We start from the raw sequence: 22011 nt of genomic DNA on the forward strand, positions 1-22011 counted from the left end.
AGGTATCCTATAAGAGTATGGACTATGGACTGATTGAGTGATAGTGCAAAATTTTCTCAATCTCCTGGGAGATAAATAAGCAGAGGAAACTAACATTTAAAATCAGAAATTTTTTCAACTTTTACATGTGCTTTTGATTAGTCATTTCTAGGGAATTGAATAAATGCAGTTCATTTATAAAGTAGTATTAACTTCATGTGAATGGAAGCAAATCTTGTTCTTGTAGGTATATAGAACTGTGATTTTTTTAAATATTAATATATTAAATAGACATGTTAACCCTCCGTATGTTTTGGAATCAATCCAAATCCGCCTTAAATTTAAAAATCGAACCCTACTTCGAAAAGAAAATGCTTCATAAAAAAGTTAACGAACAAAAAATTATTATTCCCTTCACTTGTTGCCAGCAAAGAAAAATGTTTCAAAAATATAATTTATTCCTAAACGTGTAAGAACAACTTTGAAATGGGTATCTAAGTTAGAGAAGCGTCGTTATCATCTAAATCGGTGGCACGCTTCAGGAATCGCAGATACGGCACGCAGCGGTGTCGTTCCGTACAATTCTGGAGATGAACAATATGCTTTACTTGTTCCAAACGTCCTTAAATTAGCTAGCCGTTTAAAATGGTTATGCTTTTTGGTCACTGAAGCGTAAATGTTTCAGTGGTAGAGAGACATTAACATTTATTTGAATATTAAACAAAAACATAGTTAACTTGGAATCTTTGAAGGTTTAAAGTAAGTGACATTACCCACCGCTGCGTTCTATCACCGTACAACGAGATACGAACTAAAATATTATGTACCACCCTCACCATCTTGACTGATGACGGGCGACATTTGCGCGCTTCAAAAGAAGTTTCTTTTCGGGCTCAACAGTCGTATGAAACCATATCAGGCTGACTTCCTGAATAAATAATGAACATGCTTAAATATTTCATGAGTGTCCTTCATTGCTGTTGTATTTCATTAAAGGTTAAATAATGTAAACGTTAATGCTCATTTTGCTGACAAAAAAAAAAGTTAATTTCATAAATCCTACGCCTGTTTCCCTTCCCAATTCCCAACTGTTATTAGTTATAAAACAAGCACAATTTATCTAATAAAGTTTTACTGTCCATAACACTGGAATGTTCCTTGTCCCTCTCCCAGACACGCCCATAAACTACAAATCAGCAATGAGGTTGCACTCGTCAAGTGTCCACTGCCAAATGGTTATCTGTTATATATTATATGTGTAGTTTATACTCTATGGTTCTTTGTTTGACGCGCGCAACAAGTGCGCAGATGCGGCGCGGAGAGCGGTCGCATTGATCTTGCCTGTTGCTCGGACCCCCCCACCCGGGCAAGTCATCAGACCTGTATGGTAATGGCCTATTTACTTGGATGTCTCTATAGTCTATGTTCTATACTCTTTAGTCTATACCCTTTGAATATGGAATGGTTGGGTTGGACAAGGGTGAAGCGATTTGCTTTTGGTAGACCTTTGAATTCGCTCTTTCTATTTTTATTAAAGCCAAACTTAGTAATACCGTTTAGTACAGTAATATATTATACCTATATGAAGTTATCCCATATGTACATAAATAGATAAATGAGAAGGTATATAATAAGATGTTAAAATTTTTTATCTTTTCTGTTAAGTATGATATACCTATCCAAGTAAATGTCTGGATATTTTACGTATTTACTTATTGTATCGAGAATATAAAAAAAATAATTTATTGAAGGCACTGAGCATAATAATGATTATTTCCAGGCAATATTAGCTTGATATAAAAAAAAAGTGAAGTCCCATATCCCCAAGTGGGGTAAGGGGCAGATGCATTATACATCTGTTTCACTGATCGATTTTCTTTAGGGACAAGTAGGTGATCAGCATTCTGTGTCCTACCAGACCAAGACATTTTTTTTCTTCGTCTCCACCGGAAATCGAACCCTCGGTGCTACGCTCACGCGTCAACCACTGTAATAGAGCAGCAAAGTTTTATAATTTTGTTATTTAACAGATATATTATAACAGTAATATAAGTAGGTATCTAATAAAATATTATCTAGACAAAATATCTTCAATAATCTTTATTTTCATTCATCGATAACCACTATTTCCGGGAACTGCAAAATCTAAAATTTTCCTGTTATATACCCGAGTGCACTGCATCAAAGCAATTTCCGGCTAACTCTACGGTGCGATTTTTTATTTCGGACCATTGAAGTAGGTTCTATGGAATCTATTTCGAAGTTGAAAAATGTCGGGATATAGACATTTTCTAGTTGAAGCAATATTTAGCAAGTATAATTGTTTAAAATAAACTATTATAAAAGTTTGTATTTATAAAGCAACACGTGTTAGTACTTATTGTTTCTGAAAAAATGTATTTTATTTTAATATCGACACTGCTGAAAAGATTAGTGAAACAATGATGAAACAATTCGTGTAATTTTCACATGCTGGAATTCAGATTCATACGATATCTTCTTACTGATTATATTTTCTAGTCAAATTAATAAAAAACGTAAATGATAAGATTCAAACGATAACTTAGTGAATGTAATTATAGTTCTTCTATTGTCTATTGAATTATATAACAGTAATCAGTATTCTATTAGCTTAAAATCAAAATACTAGACCAAAACATAAATTCAACATTTCGAAACTAGAATAACAGTAGCAGATCTGGGGAATGATATCTTTAGCTCCATTATCAATACTTGCGGTACCGTTTGTGCATTATGCAATTACAGCGAAACACAAATCTGCTTGTTAATCGTATTACTCGGCGATGTTAATTAATATTCAATAAATTATTTCACAACCCGGTGGGTAAGGCAAGCTTATGTGGCGATTTGGGCATATTAAATCGTAATGGGATATTTATATCATTCATATTTTAATGTGTGTGACTTTCTGTTCAGCCTCTTTGGTACAGTGGTTGAGACGAGAGCGTAGAACCGAGGGGTCCTGGGTTCAGTTCCTGGTGGAGAGGAAAAAAAATGTCTCGGTCTGGCAGGACACAGAAGACTGATCACCTACTTTTCCCTACAGAAAATCGATCAGTGAAACAGATATATGCATAATGCATCTGCCCCTTACCCTACTTGGGGACACGTGACTTCACTTTTAGCAGTAACTTCTGTTATAATATGAAGTTTATTACAAAGGGAAGTTTGTTTAGAAATTCGTTGCGCGTTCTGTATTTGTCGTTGAATGTGGTAGATTGTATTGTGGTTTGTTTTCATATAAGCTTTTAGTGCAGGAGAATATTTTGTTCGTGGTTTTGAAAGTATTTGCTATATGTTATTTTCACAATATGTAGTGATTTGAGGTAATGATTGAACATGATTATAGTCCCATTGGAGCGCAATGAAGCAAGGCCAATTTTGTATGTTAATATCAGAACTCACGTTGTTATTACTTTAATCACTACGTTCTATATGCTATACCCATAAACATTTCATTTATTATCATTGGAAAAAAAGACATCACAAAGTTGAACTGTGCAGCAAAGTTCACGAAGATAAGCGTATTCTTGGCAGCGAGGGACGGAAGGAAAAAAGGCAACATTAAGACTTTTTCCATTAGTAGGAAAAAACCGCAACTTTTGAAAATAAAATTTCCAAACAATATCCTGTCCCCGTGTTACGGAGTTCTGGCAAGTTGGTGTTAAACGGTCTGTTTAAGGAAAGTCATTACAGTAATAATTACATTTTGTAATAAAACATCGCATTTTAATGATAACATTTCATAAATGATTGTATATTTTAAGCGCATTTGTAGTGGTACAATATAAATTTTATTATACTGCGAAAAATAAAATTTTATTTAGATATGAACACAAATTTATTAAGCACCAAGTTATAGTATCTATTCACGAATAAGTGCTAGCCCGCAGCTTTGTGTCATTCATTTACAAAACGAATTCACAAGAATCAAAGAGGATAGCTATCTATTGTTCTTATAATATTCTGTGGCATAAAGCGCGCCAAAAATTGTGTGGTGCGGCCAACAATTCATCAATTATATTCCATGCTAGAAGTGCTTTATCTCGTCTAGAAGTATCTCATTAAATGAATCAGCGTATTCTTGTAAGCGTAATTTGTCCCTGTCACGGCGAGACCAGCGAGACTGTGCTCCATGATAAGGATATTAAACTCTTAAGAAGTTTACAACTTGGATTGTTTCACGCTTAGGCTATTTCTTTTCAAACACTGAGACTAATAGCTCTGGATAATGTTCATTTGAAATATTGTAGCCGTTAAAAAAGAGGGTAAATTAGTAGTTCAAGTTTTTGAAGGATCATTCCAAATATTGATCACAATTTAATAGTTAAGCTTCTAGGTGTCGTGATTTTTATGGAGTGTGGTACATGAAGTCATTGTCGCAGTGTAGGATAATATATGGATATGAGATACGTAAATATACATATGTGTATACTTATAACAAAAACGCATGCATTATTTATTAAGATCGGAATACCGTTTCAAATGTCGGAAAGTTCATGAAAAAATTATAAAGAAAATTTATGATTTGTTTTTTACTGCATATTGGTAGCTAAGCGTGATATGTATGCCTTGTTCGTTGTTATAGTAACTAACTGTAGAACTAGGTGGACAGATGTTACGAAGACAAAACTGCTCACAGCACTAATTTATCGCCCAAGGTATTACGGAGTTTGTCTAAGTTCCTCTCAGTCCAATTGTATCTATTGTTGCACGTTACTTAATGTTATTTAATGTTTTAATTAGTTCTGAACTATTCATTTTCATAGTAATGTAACTTGTTATATCTTTGTTATAGTCTTAAAAAGAACAGAAGACAATTTAAGAACGCATTATGCAATGATTGTACCTTGGTGTTCGGATTCCTAATGGCTGGTGTCGATGCCCAATCTAAAAACTTCGCCTTTATAACGAACTAGCTTTCCATCCGCAGCTTCGCCCGCGCAGTCAAAGAAAAACCCGCATAGTTCCCGTTCCCGTGGGATTTCCGGGATAAAATCTATCCTATTTCCCGGGATAAAAAGTAGCCTATGTCCTTTCTCGGGTATCAAAATATCTCTATACCAAATTTCATGCAAATTGGTTCAGTAGTTAAGGCGTGATTGAGTAACAGACAGACAGACAGAGTTACTTTCGCATTTATAATATTAGTATGGATATTAATTGTAACAATAAACTATTTCGGTATTTTCTACAGAGATAATATTGTTCTTAGTTGCTGTTAGTATCTATACATATAATAAAATCGTAGGAAAGTCAAAACTGTACATTGAATATTTTTTTAAAAGAATACATAATCCATGATCTATAATCGATATAGAAGCCAAAAACATAGTTTTTAGAATTTTTGTCTGTTTGTCTGTTTGTCGGTTTGTCTGTTTGTCTGTATGTTTGACCGGGCTAATCTCGAAAAGTACTGCATAGATTGACTTCAAATTTTGCATGAATATTACTAACAGGTCGGGTCAGGTTATAGGCTACATATTATCAAGCTATCACCTGCGGGGGAGGAGCTGTGAACCTTTATTTTTCTTACGTATTCTCTGTACTACGATAGCGTACAATCTAAAGACTCATGTTTAAATGTTGTTTTTGAGTAAGCCATGCTATTGTCTACCTTTACACTATAAAAACTACGTCATTTAAGTAATTTTGGCAGAGAAACAGTATAATGAATCTTAGTAGTATAAAGACAAATTTAAAACAGCGCCATCTATGAGATTTTATTAAAATCAAATCAATTTACATAATATTAACGCTTCTTGGAAATTCATAATTTAAATATTATGATGTTGGTGAGGTTGTTTTTTAAAGTTAAATAAATAATTCATATCTTCCCAGAGTCCATTTCAGGTGCGCTTATATTTTATGTGAATATATGTACTAAATTTTTATAAGTGAGGGTAGATGTTTATTATTTGATGTCAAACAACATTACAGTTAATATAGGTAATAGTAGATAACAGTGATTGTGTTCATTCATCATCATCATCATCATCAGCCCATATACGTTCCCACTGCTGGGACACGGGCCTCCTATGAGGGTACAGGCCATAATCCACCACGCTGGCCAAGTGCGTATTCGTTAGATTGTTATAAATCTTCGGCTTTTTTTTTAATTTTCGCCTTCTTGCGTTCCCACAAAAGGTAAGTTGTAGCTTTTGTATTTATTCTTTATAATTATAATTATATAGTTAGACTCATGTTTTTAATTAGAAGTTAAGTATGAAAAAATAAGAAAATGATGAAATTTTATTTTTATGTAGGTATAACTTTTACAAGACTATATTAAACGCCCAAAGAAGGTCACTTTAGTTCTTGATAAAACTTTATTTGTTTTTTAATAAAATAAGGTACAGTCTTTTGATTTTTTTTATTAACAAATTCAATGTTAATAAAAATTGACGATTTGCGTGAGGATATAGTGGAAATTAGTAACCTTGCGCGTGGTCAATCATCAATCATCAATACATAATATAATAAAATTCTAGAAAAGTGATGTCTGTACAATGAAAATATGTTAAAAAAAATTAGCAGGGGTTAAATTATTAAATCGATCCCAAACCCAAAACTGTAGTTAAAAATTTAACTTAAGCTGAGGTAGTAGGGGGAGGGGTCAAATTAGAATTATGCTTACTTCTAGGTAAATTTTCTACATAAAATGTCCTTTAAATTATGTCGTATTATATTTTTAACCCCCGACGCAAAAAGATGGGTGATAAGTGTTTGACCGCTATGTGTGTGTGTTTGTGTGTGTAATCCGAATTAGATGCGGTTTTGATGTTAGGCAGCATATTGATATATAGGTTCTTAGATAAAGTGTATCAAAATCGGTTCATCCATTTATTATACCTTTATAGGGGTAAAAGTGGGAATGTGGGAAAAAATATTAGTTATATTTTTATCCAATTCGGTTTATCCATTACAGCTTCTATTAGATTACAGTGGTAAAAGTGGGAATGAACAATAATGGAATGTTGTCAAATAATATACTCAAGCGGTAGATATATCAAAATATGAAAGAGCAACGTGTGAATTACAGTTAATAATGTTTTATCGAAATCGGTTCATCCGTTTATTACATATAGGGCACTTTAGGGGTGACAGTGGTTAGATAAATAAACCAAATGGAGCATCAAACGACAGGATATGACGTGTACATATAGGTACAATTAGATATATTATTTATTATAGATTATAGATAATATGGTTTACATCAAAATCGGTTATCCCATTAACTAGGGGTGGAAAGGGAATGGGTTGAAAGTCTATTAAAGAAGAGGGGGATATGGGAGCCACACACTGGAAATTTTGAACTCTACTCAAAGCCAAATAAGCCTGGCCCTTGGCAATTTTTTTCCTCAAGATACCACTTCTTTTGTCACTGTGGTCCATTACAATTTGTGCACGGTGACGGGCACCGTAACCGTGCACAAATTGAAAGATGTCAAGGAGCAACAAACTTATAGATATCAATATGATGTAGGAATGTAAAATGGAGGTAGGTCTCGCTTACTTGAAAATAAGAAACCGAAGTTAAAAATTTAAAAATTAAAAAAAAAAACCAACGCAACGAATGTAAAGGAATAAATAATAATTTTACAAACTTCCCGACGATCTTTAAAATTAAGTACCATTATAAAAAAAATATAATATATGATATGATAATGATGGTATGGCAGCTCCGACGACTTTGTTTTTTTATCTTTATAAATATTTAAAATGGTATTTATTAATTTTTATTGCACGGTCTAAATGGTTTAGTTACTACAGGCGTGAGACAGGAAAGATCTGCAGGCCGAGACGGCAGAGATTAGAAAGTGCGCAAGCCCCTTAAACGCTGGAATAGAAACTGCTATCGCTAATTATTATTGACATAAGCTCATCACATTTTAGTAATGGTTCGGTCACACTACCAAAATTACGACGACGACAACGACCAAAATTCTCATCCAGACCAAATTCGTTCAAAATAAAATATTAAAATTTCCCGTCATACTGGTGCTCGGAAGAAAAAAATTTCGAGGTCAATTAATAAAAAATAAATTTTTTTCGATTTTCTAGGAGCTACTGTTTCTACGAAAAATCTATTTTTTCATTCATTGATCTCAAAAAAAAACGTTTGTCTCGGCGCTCAGTTGCTTCACGATTTATTATCAAAAACATCCATACAAGGAAGGAAGAAAAATAAATTTGCTCCCTTCCCCTCTGGTGCCTAAAAATAAATTTTACGTAGAAAATTGATTAGGTATTTATTTTTTTATTTTTTAGCTCAGTTTAGTAATAAATTTTACTAACAGTTCTTTGTATTATTTATGGTAGTACGTGTTTTTCCTTTCAATTCAATAAAAAAGACGGGTTGCACTCCGGGAGTGCCGGCAGAAGTGAAAACTTGATTATTAACGTTGAGCATGTTTGATATTTTGAAATGGTATTCGTCTTACGCTTTTTCGATCAGGTCACGTGTCCTGACGCGAGTTTAAGATTTTATACCCATTACATAAAAAGTGCTCAACGCCGCTAAAGAAGTTTTCACTTCAAAAATTAAGTAGTAACTACTATACAGTCACTATTCCACGCGGACGAAGTCGCGGGCACAGCTAGTATGAAATAAAAGTGGTTGCAATAGCTACTATACATATAATAAACGTATGCTATCAAAAAGAAGGCTTGCATAGTAATAAATAAATATAAAATGCAAAATAAGTTTTCTGTAATATGAAGTAAGTAAATAAATAATGTTCAGTGGTAGCTATTCTAATTCAAGTCGTTTAAGAAACGGCATAATGGGATTCATCCGGTACTTAAAATGTACTGATGGCAAAAAACTTCGTTCAAAAATAAGTACAAAAATGAGAGAGCACGTTACAGAGAATATAAAAGTGAATGCAAATGGACTCAATGCAGTATTACCTAGGCTTAAAGAGTGGCTTGTTTCAAACTCTGTACATTATCATAATATTTACGTTTTTACGAATTCCCTTTCCTCCATATTTCCATCTAACGTATTGCACGCCTCATAAGCGAAGCGTTGAGGTGGGTACTACTGTCACTTCGCGCAAAACATCTGATTTTTCAAACTTAAAATGTCTTTATGTATCATACATTGCACTTGTAAGATAATACATACACACACATATTAAGAAAAAACACTATTTTTAACGTTCATGATATTTTTGATGTCATTTTTGTTATTTAAACTAGTTAAAAAACAGTTTAAAAAAGTTCTGTCTTGGACGTCCGTGTGTCTGTATGTGCGGATCCTTTTTCTTGTTAACACGATAGCGACCGAAATACTTTACTAATCGAGTCTTTTTTTTTCTCTTACGCTTGAGTATGCTCAGGAATAGAACCCTTTCATTTTTCAGGGTCTGATTCGATGTGGTTTAATTGTTATTAAATAAACAAAAATAATAATTAATAAATAATTATTAAAAAAAAATTATGAGGCGTGCACTTTTGGATTTTCCAAATTATTTTTATTTGTGAAGATAAAAACTTTACAAATACTTAGTACACATAATTTTAGACTAAAGAGTTGATTATTTGTGGATACAAAAGTAGAAAAGTAGGTAGATTGCAATAATGAGACCAATATGTGTGAAATTTAATAGTTTCTATGACCGTAATAAAAATAAAGACACAGAAGAAATAAACATAATGTTTTGTGCACCATACTTGAATGAGAAGCAACCACTTCCTTTGCCATTTTATACTGCTCTAATGATGGGAATTATTAGGAATATGATAATCATTGCGAAATAAATAAGCTATTTACATCACTACATAGTATAAAACTTTTTCTGTCCCTTTGTATGCTTAAATCTTTAAAACTACGCAACGGATTTTGATGCGGTATTTTTTAATAGATAGAGTGATTCAAGAGGAAGGTTTAGGTTTTAGACAAAGCGGGAGAAGCCGCGGGCGGTAAGCTAGCATAAATATAAATTGATTTGTATTTATGTGAAATTCATAACACCTTGTATCGGATCTTTTTACCAATACTTGAAATGAGACGTAACAAAATGAACAATACACGAGGAAAACTAAAGCCGTTTTTGCAAATGTTTCTCGGATTTTTTGTGAATTATGGAAATAACATGTCGTTGGTAAATCTATGGTACTGGGGATGTAATATTCTTTTACTATCCTTCCGGCGTAAATGTGCAGAATGAGTTATAGCTAATTCTACTATTTCGTCATGTTTTTTAGGGTAGCAACACATATTTGTAAGAATATAAAGCGTATAGTGTACTTTTTACTTATACATACGAGTATTCCTACAAGAAAGAGATAATTAAACGGGTTATTTTACTATGTAATGTATAGGTACCTAATTATTATAGCGCTGAAATTTCTGCTTCCTATTTATAAGGACAACAAACAAATTATAATAAGTAGATTTATATGACGTGAAACTCTGCATTTTTTCTCAAAAAGTAAAGTCGTTAGTGATGAAAGTAAAGTTGGTTAAATGTAAGACCCTTTCCGGGACTATTTAGCGGCTTTTTAGCGACTAATTAATTTGCTGCAGGTCAGAGCTTCACAGATTATTCTCTTTAACTAACGAAGTTTTTGTGACGGTCGGCGTAATGATGGTGTTTTTTTTATTTCGAATGGATTTATTTTACATTTTGAACGGCATGTAACGCGATTAACAATTTTAAAAGACTATCTATTCGATTATCGAATTACATAAAAAAGAAATTAGTGTGTGCCGAGCACAAGTGTCAGAAGTGAAATTTCTTTGGCAAGATTCAAAGATACCAAAATCGTCTTACTCCATGACGTGACGGCATTGCCATGACGCGACCCTGAAATATTACTCTCAACGCGCCTAAAGAAGTTTCACTTCAATAAAAGAATTTTCACTTCTAATACCTATCTAGTTATATTTTGTAGTAGTTTCAATTTTAGACGGAGCTTGTATCTAAAGCTACAAAAGCACACAAAACCGAATAGGAATGGAGCATGGCTGTATGGACGCAGTCTGCAATCCGCATTCCTAGCTCGACTATTCGGCAGATATTAAATATTTCAAAATGTTTAGACAGCACCGGTTTATTGTTTCGAAATTGCGAACGATAAAGAACGTTGCTTTGGATGTGATTAACGAATTACTAGCTATAAATAGCTAGATGAATTTCTAGCATATATTTGTTAGCATGTATATATGTTACGGCTAAAGGTAGGTGAGAACATAAACTTAAGATTAGCCGGCTAAACTTAGGTTTATTTTCGACGAGGTGTTAATGTTAGTTTGTTCAATCTTTAGCCGGCTAAACTTAAGTGTAACCGCAGGCCCGTGGCTAAAAATGTCGGGGTGGGTAGATTTGGTTACTATAATACATGTAAGGAACAGGGCGAGTGTTTTCTGGCACTTCGCCGGCTGCTGCCGCAGCACGCTCGCTGCGCTCGCTCGGCTCGTGCGGGTCTTAGGAGTTCTAACCTAACCTAACCTAGCCACCAGCTTTCTGCCCTGAGTCGGGGTGGGTAGATTTGGTTACTATAATACATGTAAGGAACAGGGCGAGTGTTTTCTGGCACTGTGCGGGCCCCTCAAGCCCTCCACCGGCCCGGCGCTAACCAAATCTACCCACCCCGACATTTTTAGCCACGGGCCTGCGGTTACACTTAAGTTTAGCCGGCTAAAGATAGAACAAACTAACATTAACACCTCGTCGAAAATAAACCTAAGTTTAGCCGGCTAATCTTAAGTTTATGTTCTCACCTACCTTTAGCCGTGACATATATACAGACAGACCAGACCGTACATGAACATGAAATTTTTAATAGATAATATATTTAAAACAAAATCCATTGTTCAGATTTGTTATGTACAAAGAGAATATGAAATAAGCATAAAAGTATATTAGTACTTAGTATTGCAGAAAATAATAATTATATCGTAATGTAATATTTAAAACAAGTAGAAGACATTACGAGTTAAAATATTGCTTATATAGAGGTGGCACGGTACAGCTAAATAAAAAATTGTAGTCAACAAATTTTTTTTCGATTCAAAATACATAATGCCTATGTATGTATTTTGTGGAATTATGTTCGTATTCCACATTTCTAGATATATACAATATACATACAGTAAACAAGGATTACTTAATAATAATGCATACTAATATTATAAATGCGAAAGTAACTCTGTCTGTCTGTCTGTTACTCAATCACGCCTAAACTACTGAACCAATTTTCATGAAATTTGGTATGGAGATATTTTGATACCCGAGAAAGGACATAGGCTACTTTTTATCCCGGGAAAATCACGCAATCCCGGAAATCCCACGGGAACGGGAACTATGCGGGTTTTCTTTGACTGCGCGGGCGAAGCCGCGAGCGGAAACCTAGTAATTAATATATTGTATTTGGATGTATCATGTAACAAATACTTTCGAATGCGTAATACCGAACAGATTATTTCGGTAACTGGATTTTATTGAATACTTGCACGTGTAACAATCCAATTATTGTACTAATTTGTTTGTGTCGGGTGTAATCCTAATAAATATTAATTATGCAAAAGTATGAATATAAGATATAAAATTCATTATGTTTCACAAAATTCTTTGTATTTTTAAAGTAACAGAGTATATACCTATTATTTTGAAAATATTAATATAATTATGAAGTCTATTAATATAATAAAAGCGACAATAAATCTAGGCATATTGACGTTTCTTATTAAAAAACCCCAATTATCTTATGAATACTCAGGTTTTATGAAAAAGATTTTCATGTCAAAAACCTTCAAAAACCTTCGTACTTTCTATGGCTGGACCACGACAGGTGCACTTAATTTAGATTAAATTTCGGGCTTACGATTCCTAGCTTGCCTGCCGATACGGTTTTACGATTATTACGCACCGTAGTTTTTACTCTCCCCTTTATTTAATAAAACTCTATAGACGTGGACGTCTCAATAAAAACTTCAATTTCACTGATTGGATTAAGAAATAACCGTTGCATGGGGATGCCAAATTTTGTATGCTCTGTTGGACACGTTTTTGCATACATTTTTGGCTCGTTTTTGAAGAGAAACTTCTTTATCGGGGTTTGAAAAAAATTTAGTGTAACATTTTTTCGTTACGCGTGACATTTTTCCGTTACGCGCCATCTTTTTCTTATCTCTACCACGCGTGATTCGACGTATTTCTGTAAAGTTGCATATAGTAAATTATTTTTTGAAAAATAAGGTCATAAAAAAGTTTCACTTCTTACGCTTACTAGTACACGCACACATTTTTTTTTATACCTACGTTCTATGTAACTTGTATAGTGTCAATGACTGTACCCGTATAATTTATAGGTATTTCGTTCAAAGATGACAATCATTCCATTTTTCTTACAATTAGAATATGTTTCGATAACCGTACCAAAAATCGGTACAACTACATACGTAAATAAAAATCTGAATTATGACCACCTAGTATACAGCCAGGTATAGTTTACACCTATATATGTATTTCTATTGTTGATATACTTATCTAGTATTATATTATCTGTGGCGTACGTTCGCACGTGCGACTTGTGAGTAATTCAACACAAATTGTTCTATCCCTCGTGTGGGTGTAATACGTAATCCAATTGTAGATTTCCACTCTCCAATGTCTTTACGAATAATGAAATTGTAGTGTTATTGTTACACATTTATACACTGTTTTTCAGTGAATTAGTCTCGTTATGGTCTCGTTGATTGGGAGCTTCGTAATTGGTATTTTTTCACATAAAACACAAAAGAGGAATTGAATACAATTGCGTTATTTCAACTCGCGTGTATATTTGCTCCTTGTTTATATATTTCCATTGTACAAAGTACAAATTACATTGTAGGTAATTACAAATAAAAAGTACAAATTACATATATTTGAACTACATATTACCATTTTAAGGTAGGTTTATAATATAAGGTTGCATAAAAATGGTGATTTGTGGCAATTCGTGTTTGCTTTAATAGATTTACTAGTTTAAAATTATAGAACAATTAACATTAAAAAAAAACCGTACAAAAATAAAACAACATAAGAATGTATTTACATGTCACAGTAAACAATTGTTAGAGACATTTAAAACGAGGAGTGTGTTTCTAAACAAATGAACTATTATTTCTGAACTAACTGCAGCTGTATTTTTTGTATTCGTTACAACATTGTTGTACATTATGAACCTGTGGAACTCGTAATACAAGTAATGTTTGCGTTTGTTTCCAATAACAGTTACTGTGCTCTGTAAAAGTTTAAAAATACACTGGTAAAACGAAGCTTCGAAGCATTATTTACACCTTAAAATGTTCACTTAGTGTATGCTTTAAAAGTAGATTGGGTTTATCACTGAATTGTTTGATATCAGTTTTTATGTGAATTAATGGACAGACTTAATTCCTTTTTAATAAAACAGATCCCATCAAAAACATCCTGTAAAAAACCCAAGTCTCGCAGCTCAGTCTTTCTACCGTCAAAAGTTGTGAGATCCATGTAATACCAAGTCGGTTAATCTATTTAGTGTCTACTTGAAGGACCTTCTGTCTTAAGTTATTACATAAGTTATTATCATGCCAATATTAAAAATATTTAACGTTTTAAACAAATAGATCGACTTGGACATCGCATGAAAACAAAATGAATATTACAATATTATATTAGATTCTTTAGTCTCTCGAGCCTCACGCGATTGAAACTCTCGTTCCTGTTGGTCGCTGGCCCGTCGTGCTGTGTAGTGTGATACATACTAATAATCAATCAAGCGATTTTTTGATGGGATCTCACTTCTTTTTGTAGAGCCTTTCTTTTTGATACCATCTACTTCTAACGAATTTTGTTAAAGGTCTTATGATATTTTCTTATTTTTATATGTAGTCTTCCTCTTTTTCTTTTCCGGTACTACTTCTTGAGCTTCAGCCACAGTTTTTCTCAAAGCCCACTCCCTGTCTCTATGGGCTTTTCTCGGAGGCTTTGATGTCTCAATTTTTGACAAGTCTGGACGGTAAATACTTCTTAATCTGTTGTATTCACAAATTGATGATTCCTGCGCTTTAATACTTCCAAAGTCGACATTAATGAGATGTAAACCGCCCAGACTTGTAACTCTCGAAAGTGCCACGTAAGCTTGACCGGATGTGAACACTGCAGAACCTATATCCATCAGCGCATTACTTAGGCTTAGGCCCTGACTTTTTGGCGTATATTCAAGGGCGGATCCAGCTTTAGTGCCAGGGGGGGGTCACATAGACGTGGTCAATTTTCAAAAGCTATATTTTGGTAATTTAATTGATACGTAGATTAAAAAAAAATGGTCAAGTGCGAGTCGGATTGGCGAACCAAGAGTTCCGTACAAACATTTTTATATATTGTTTTAATATTAAATTTATACTTTTTGCGATTTTTCCTTTATCTGTGCTATAAGACGTAAGTTTCTATTAAATAAAGATTAAAAATCAAGATTCTGTGTTCACGGGAAGTACCCTGTAGTTTTTGATTCCTGGCAACACTTGCGAATGTTGATATTAGCATGAAATGTATGTTTTAGCAATTTTTCCTCCATCTGTGCTGACATTGCTTTTAACCAAATTTCAGAACTCTGTGTTCACAGGAAGTAGTACAATACCTATAGATTTTGATTCCCTAGCGATAATGTCGAAATTTGCGATAATTTACGGCATAAATGGCTGTATCTTTTGATTGCGTTGGCTTATAAGTTTGATTTTTTCACAGCTATAGGGAACCGTAGATTTGAGTATTCGGTATGAATTTCAGATTGATACCTCCACGCGTTCCTGAGAAAAAGGGTCTTCACAGGCAGACAAACTTGAAAAATATATATTTTTTGCAATTATTCCTGTATCTGTACTATAAGATGTTGCTTTGTACCGAATTTCAAGATTCTGAGTTTACGAAAAGTACCCTGTAGGTTTTGATTGATGATTCCCTTGCAAGTAGTTGCGAATTACAGAATATGCGGGTCTAATTGCTTTTTCTTCAGATTGCGTTGACATAGAATTTGAATTACATAACAGATTTAAGTTATTATAGACCTGAGTTCTGATGTGAATATCAATTAAATACATGTAGACGTTCATGAGTAAAGGGATTGTAAGTTTAAAATTATTTAAAAATATATTTTTATTTAATTTAATTAAATAATTAGGGTTTTCGCATTTATTACTACATCTGTGCGTGAACACAGTCTTGAAATTTGGTTAAAAGCAACGACTTAGGCACTTACAAGCACAGATAAAGAAAAAAATCCTTTAAACAAAATTGTAAGATACAACATAATGAAAAAATATGTTTGCTCGGAGTCCTCGGTGCGCGAGTCCGACGCGCACTTGGCCGATTTTTTATTGTAATTTGACTGTATTTTACAGTGTTCATTTGAAAAAAAAATTGCTATTTTATGTCTTATCCACGAACTGGGATATTTCGATATTTGAGGTTTTGTGTGAAAAGTGTAACAGCAAAAGTTGTAGAAAAAAAATTAATTACATACAACTTTACCATTACACTTTATTCCGCAGTTATAGTTTTTTTTAATCGAAAAACCTGTTATTTGTCCTTAAATTACGACCACAGGTCGACCCTAATAAACTTTTTCTATAATTTTTGTTATATTCTCTTCCGTTACCGTTTGTAATTGATTTCATTGTTCTATATTACTTTTATGTCTCAAAATTCAATAAAAACATCATATTGAACAGTATTAATTTGTTAATTTAAAAAAGTTAATATTAAATTAGTGGTCCGCTTAGGTCGTGGACCTAGCCCAGGGGGGGGTCATGACCCCGTGACCCCCCCCCCCTGGATCCGCGCTTGCGTATATTTTGCTTGTCAGTCATAGAGTAAAATAGAGGCCAGTCTGTCTGTAAGGAGGCTAGTCGCGCCAACAATTTATATATAACAGATTTAAATAATTATAATATATTGTTTTATTAGATTTTCGTACTTCAAGACATGTCCAATCATGTGTTTTTCATTACGTCGACCATTTTACAAGTAATAATGTTGTTCAGTTTCATGGGCTAAACACACCCTTACCCACCCTATACCCCCTCCCTTGCCTCATATGGTAGGTACCTATCTACACCTATTAAATTTATAACCACCACCAATCACCAACTGCATAAATAACTTTGTAATCCCATATATTTATATGGGATTACAAAGTTATTGATGCAGTTGGTGTATTTGGAAAACTGGACCGAAATTACAAAATATTTAAGTTTTCCCATGATAAAGACACTAAACTCTATATGTATTCCAAATATGAAGCTTCTAAGTCTGCTAGAAGTGCCTTGGACTTTTGATGATCGGTGAGTCAGTGAGTGACAAAATTTAGAAACTTTAACAAGTTGTCATTCTTAAACTACTGGTTCAAATTGACTGAAATTTAAATATTCCGTGTTTATACAATACCGGATTAGTTACTGAAGATTCAGGTTTCTTGCTTTATCCACAACCGAATTATAGGGGTCGAAAAAGGCCCGAATTGCTTCGAGAAAAGGATGGTACGGCCGTGCCGCTTTTTTTTTGCTCGACTTGGCGGGGGCACTGCCGTGCCCCCAGATATCTAAACAAATTCCAATGAAGTTTTTAAAATGTTTAAATCCTATTGCAGTTTAAAATATGCCCAGACACGAACTCAATGAGGGTTAAATCTTTGCAATACCTATTCCCCTTGTCGCTGAAACTTTGCAGTGTAAATAAAACAAAAGTTTTAAAAGTACAGCTAACAGATAATTTAATATTTACCACAATACAGGGAAAGCTCATTGTTTCGTTAGAAATTCTTTAGTTTAATATGGCTTAGAAATTATAATTCATAATTATACTATCTATTATGTCCACCCATCTGCAAATTAAGATTTCGAACAATTTTTCACTATTCCTTATCTGAACAATTTTAAAAAACAATAAAGTTTTCAATTAAATTAGTTATTAGAGCTTCGTATAATAAGAAGAAAGTTGATCGAAATCATCAATATGTAAGTAATAGCATTATTAAAAAGTAAGGAACTCTAACAAACACTGGGAACTTGTTTCACACTCCCTCATTAAAAATTATGTCAAATAATGTTCACGTAAAACGCGTCGAGAATAAGTTTTTGGAGTGAACACTGAACAATCAGCGAACAACTCTTATAAATTTTAAAGAGACTTTATAATGATGCAGATTATTTTTATTTGTCTGTATAATATATCGCCTGGAAGAGATTTACTTTTTAGCCTTTTGTACGCCCGTCATTCTTTTGATTTTTAACCGACTTCAAAAAAAAAAGGAGGAGGTTATCAATTCGGCCGGTATGTTTTTTTTTTATGTATGTACACCGATTACTCCGAGGTTTCTGAATCGATTTACGTGATTCTTTTTTTGTTCGATGCGGGATGGTGTCGAATTGGTCCCATAAAAATTTTATTCGGATAGGCCCAGTAGTTTTTATTTTATGAGCATTTTTGTCTGTATATTTGTAAATGTTGCAAGTGCAAGTTTGAAGTCGGTTGTTTTTAACGCAGTTATCACTTGTCATTAGGTAATTTTATTTTCTGGGATTATACAACAAAGTATTACAAATAAATAAATATTAATATCTCTAATGCAATATTTCTGTCTTATGTAATGTGATCACAGCTTAAAGCATTTAGCAATGGTTAGGTCACCATCTTGATTTGATTACAAGACGTTCCTATTACGGGAACGCTTAGTATGGCCACAGATAATTAACTATAGGTACCACAGACTATTTAGAATATTGTAACATAAAAATGTAATTTGTAACTAATATTTCTTTTTATATACTTAAATTAATTCGACTTCATACTATGTAAATATTATGAAATCGTAATGAAGGCCTTTCAACTTGATTTTTTTAGGAAGAATTTAGGACTTCATTTCTATCCTCTAATTCATTATTTTTACTGAGCGAGGTGCGAGGTTAAGAATAGAATAATTAAAAAGAATTCCTAATTATTTTCGATTTTACTCAGGAGAAATATGCTTTCAATTTAATCATTTAGCTTAAATTTTTTAATAAAATATTTGCGAAGTAAATATTCAGATGTTCATTTTAAATTAGTAACCTGGAACTCAGCTCTTAAACATAAATTGCGGATGATTTTCATAAAAATGACTTCCAAATGGAATGCGGGCTACGCGGTTATAATATCTTAACATTTAAAAGCTATTTCAGATTTGGTTTTACGTTATAAATTATTCATTTGAATGACGCTCATTTTATTGCTCTATATTCATCGATTACGCATATTTTATTGTGAATTGTGATTTCGTTATAGATGATATTTAACCAAAAGGTGTTTTAAAAATTTTTAATAAGTAATAAAAATAACTTTTTTTAAACTTACTTAAAGCAATTACACCAATTTTACAAATTTAGAAAGTGTAGACCGTAGGTTTGAATATTCCTACATTTTTCAGTGTTTAAATCGATAAATGTCCATTGCATTTTAGGCTAGTGACTGAAGACTCTATGTTTAATGCCTTCTTATTTTGTCATCTATATTTAAAGATAAAAACGATAATAAAACTTTAAGCACCTAGGGTTTATTTTTAAAAGAACTCTATAAAATTCAGTTCCATTTGTCTTACGCTTTAATGAACCAATAAATAGCTGAATAAAAATCAAATATATAAACATGTTCACAATAAGGCAAGTCCTATCTTCTCTGAAATCACGACAATGCTATTCAACAACAGTGACATTGTAAAAATGGAAACGTAAAACTTGTCAACAAAGTTTGCCACGATCACTCGACATTCAAGCACTTTCCCATATCAAGTTATAACGTTACTGCATAAAATATCATTAAATATTCTTGGCGGAACAAAGCCTTACGCCACTCGAGCGAAGGGCCCTTGAATCTCGGCTGATACTCGATATATTTATTGGCTCTACCAATTATGGAGATGTGGAGATAAGGGCCTTATAGTTTTAGTATCGTTTCTTATAGAAAAATAAAGGTTATATTGTGTATTGTAATTACGTAGGTTATATTGTATATTGTGTATAGGTTAATAATTATAGAAAAAAAACTTTATATTATTCTCTTTAAGCAATCTCATACAATAAGCGGTGATTATAATTGGCCTGGACATAAACTAGCTAGATATGGAAAAGGTGGCAAGAAATTATTTCACTTAAAATGAAAACCTAAAACTGAATACCTACGATAAGAATCAAGAAATGATTCCGTTAAAAATAGTTAATTTAACTAAATGTCCTACTCTAATTGCCAAGGCAATTAGCGATTAAGCTAACTTTTGTGTTGAAAGTAGAGAGATGCATTTCAAACATTTTTTTTCAACTATGGTTGGTATTACAAATGTAGCTGGTCAGCTTTTTATGTTTATGTCAATGTTGAAGAAACTAAAATAGAATTACCAATATTCTATATATTTTTCTTATACTCAAGGTCGTCGGAGATATAAATATGAGCAGTCGAGAAGCGGTTTACTAAAATTCTTTCAAGAGTCGAGGAAGAATCTTATGATATTTTATGAAATTTTATTGAAGTAGATGATACACCTACACAACTCACTGGGTACAAAATTTAACGAGAATAGGGATCATGACATAATTTCACAAATATCTTGTTTATGTTGTAGTTACGAGGGTGATAACCTTATAACATGTAGGGGTGAGGTGTTTGTGTTAGACCCACGGTTATGAAAATTCATATCATCTTCTGTAAAGGTATTGTTGATCAAAAACACACTTTAAACAAAGGATGCTTGAGAGACGACTTTAATAAGAGAAAATATTTTATTTTACAATCTTTATTTGTATGTTTAGTCTTTACGCGCATATATATAGTTTAAAAGTAAGGATAACGTCTTTTAGTTTGTTTAATGGTCATAGAGGTACATCGGTCATAGAGGTACAAAGACCAATTTTTTTTGATTAGACTTAATGTATATAAATGATTCCTTAAAATGCCTTTTAATAATGTTTTAATCTCTTAATTTTATCCAAATAAAATAAAAGAAAAAATCATATAATATATTACTGTATTCACATGCAAACTCATTACCTACACATATTTAAGTTCACCCAAATGAGAGAGAGAAACTATAACTGAATCATTGCAAGGCTCGGTAGCGTAACTGGCAAATTAATTTAAAAGTTTCATGTTAATTTGACGTAGTGTTGGAACTAATTTGTACGCTTTAATGGTCACTACTTGCGGCTGACATTGCTCATTAGTGTTACTGTGTACTTTACAACCGGCCTGGGACAGCGGTGGCAAACCTTTTTGTTAAGTACCGCTTAAAAGTTTTGTAAAATAAATGCAGATGAATATGCAATGAGGTTACGGTTTGATAATTGCATTAAGTTGTGATTGAAATTCATACCAAAAAGAGGCTTTGGTTGATTCGATTAAATATCATCGTATTTCTTTTTCTAGACGTGACGGAGAAATTTTTAATTTAATATTTGCATTTTTAATGGACAGACAATTGCGAGGGTATTGTTAGCGTCATAAAAAATAATATTAATTTAATTTTAATTAATTTAAGCTTTGACTATAGAATAATTATTTATTTATGTATGTATTTATTGGAAATCTTACAGAAACAAGATATAGAAGAGAAAGAGACGAAATATGGATTTCCGGTCTTGCGATTGCATGAAAATAATTTTTTTTGTAACCTGAGAGCCCGGTATTCTTAAGTGGATAAGGAAGGGAAACAACGTTCGTTACTAATAAATTTAATGTACTTCACAAAATTATGCTAATCCTGTCGAACTTTTACACTTGTAAAAGAGCTCAAACACCTGCTTAGTAACATAGCATGAAAGAAGAAAAGTATTTTGCGTTGAGTTTTTCCCAGTGTGGTTATTGTGGGGACCTGTCGAGCGGACGTGGAGCGTTGATTAACTCTGTTGGTTTAAGCTTGGTACAGTTTGAGAATACATTTGAATTTACAAATGTGTCCACGTACATACGTATCCCAATATCGCTACAGGGCATTCCCTGAACCTTTAAATAT

At 33.0% G+C, this 22011-nt stretch overlaps 2 long non-coding RNA genes across 2 annotated transcripts in view; one reads left to right on the plus strand and one right to left on the minus strand.

Annotated features, from left to right (window-relative positions):
• LOC149488034 (uncharacterized) overlaps positions 1-9477 on the plus strand; it is a 58835-nt gene extending 49358 nt beyond the window's left edge. Inside the window, exon 3 of the long non-coding RNA XR_016315791.1 lies at positions 9037-9477. This is a non-coding gene — a long non-coding RNA (uncharacterized LOC149488034). The remainder of the gene's footprint in view (positions 1-9036) is intronic.
• The window catches only part of LOC149488038 (uncharacterized), a 103919-nt gene that overhangs the window by 18103 nt on the left and 63805 nt on the right, over positions 1-22011 (minus strand). The gene's annotated exons all lie outside the window — the stretch shown is intronic.

This window comes from Colias philodice, chromosome 6 (assembly GCF_061535455.1).
Source record: "Colias philodice isolate Cphi_HAF_F1 chromosome 6, ilColPhil1 Martin Lab GWU primary, whole genome shotgun sequence".
In the NCBI taxonomy this organism is placed as follows: domain Eukaryota; kingdom Metazoa; phylum Arthropoda; class Insecta; order Lepidoptera; family Pieridae; genus Colias; species Colias philodice.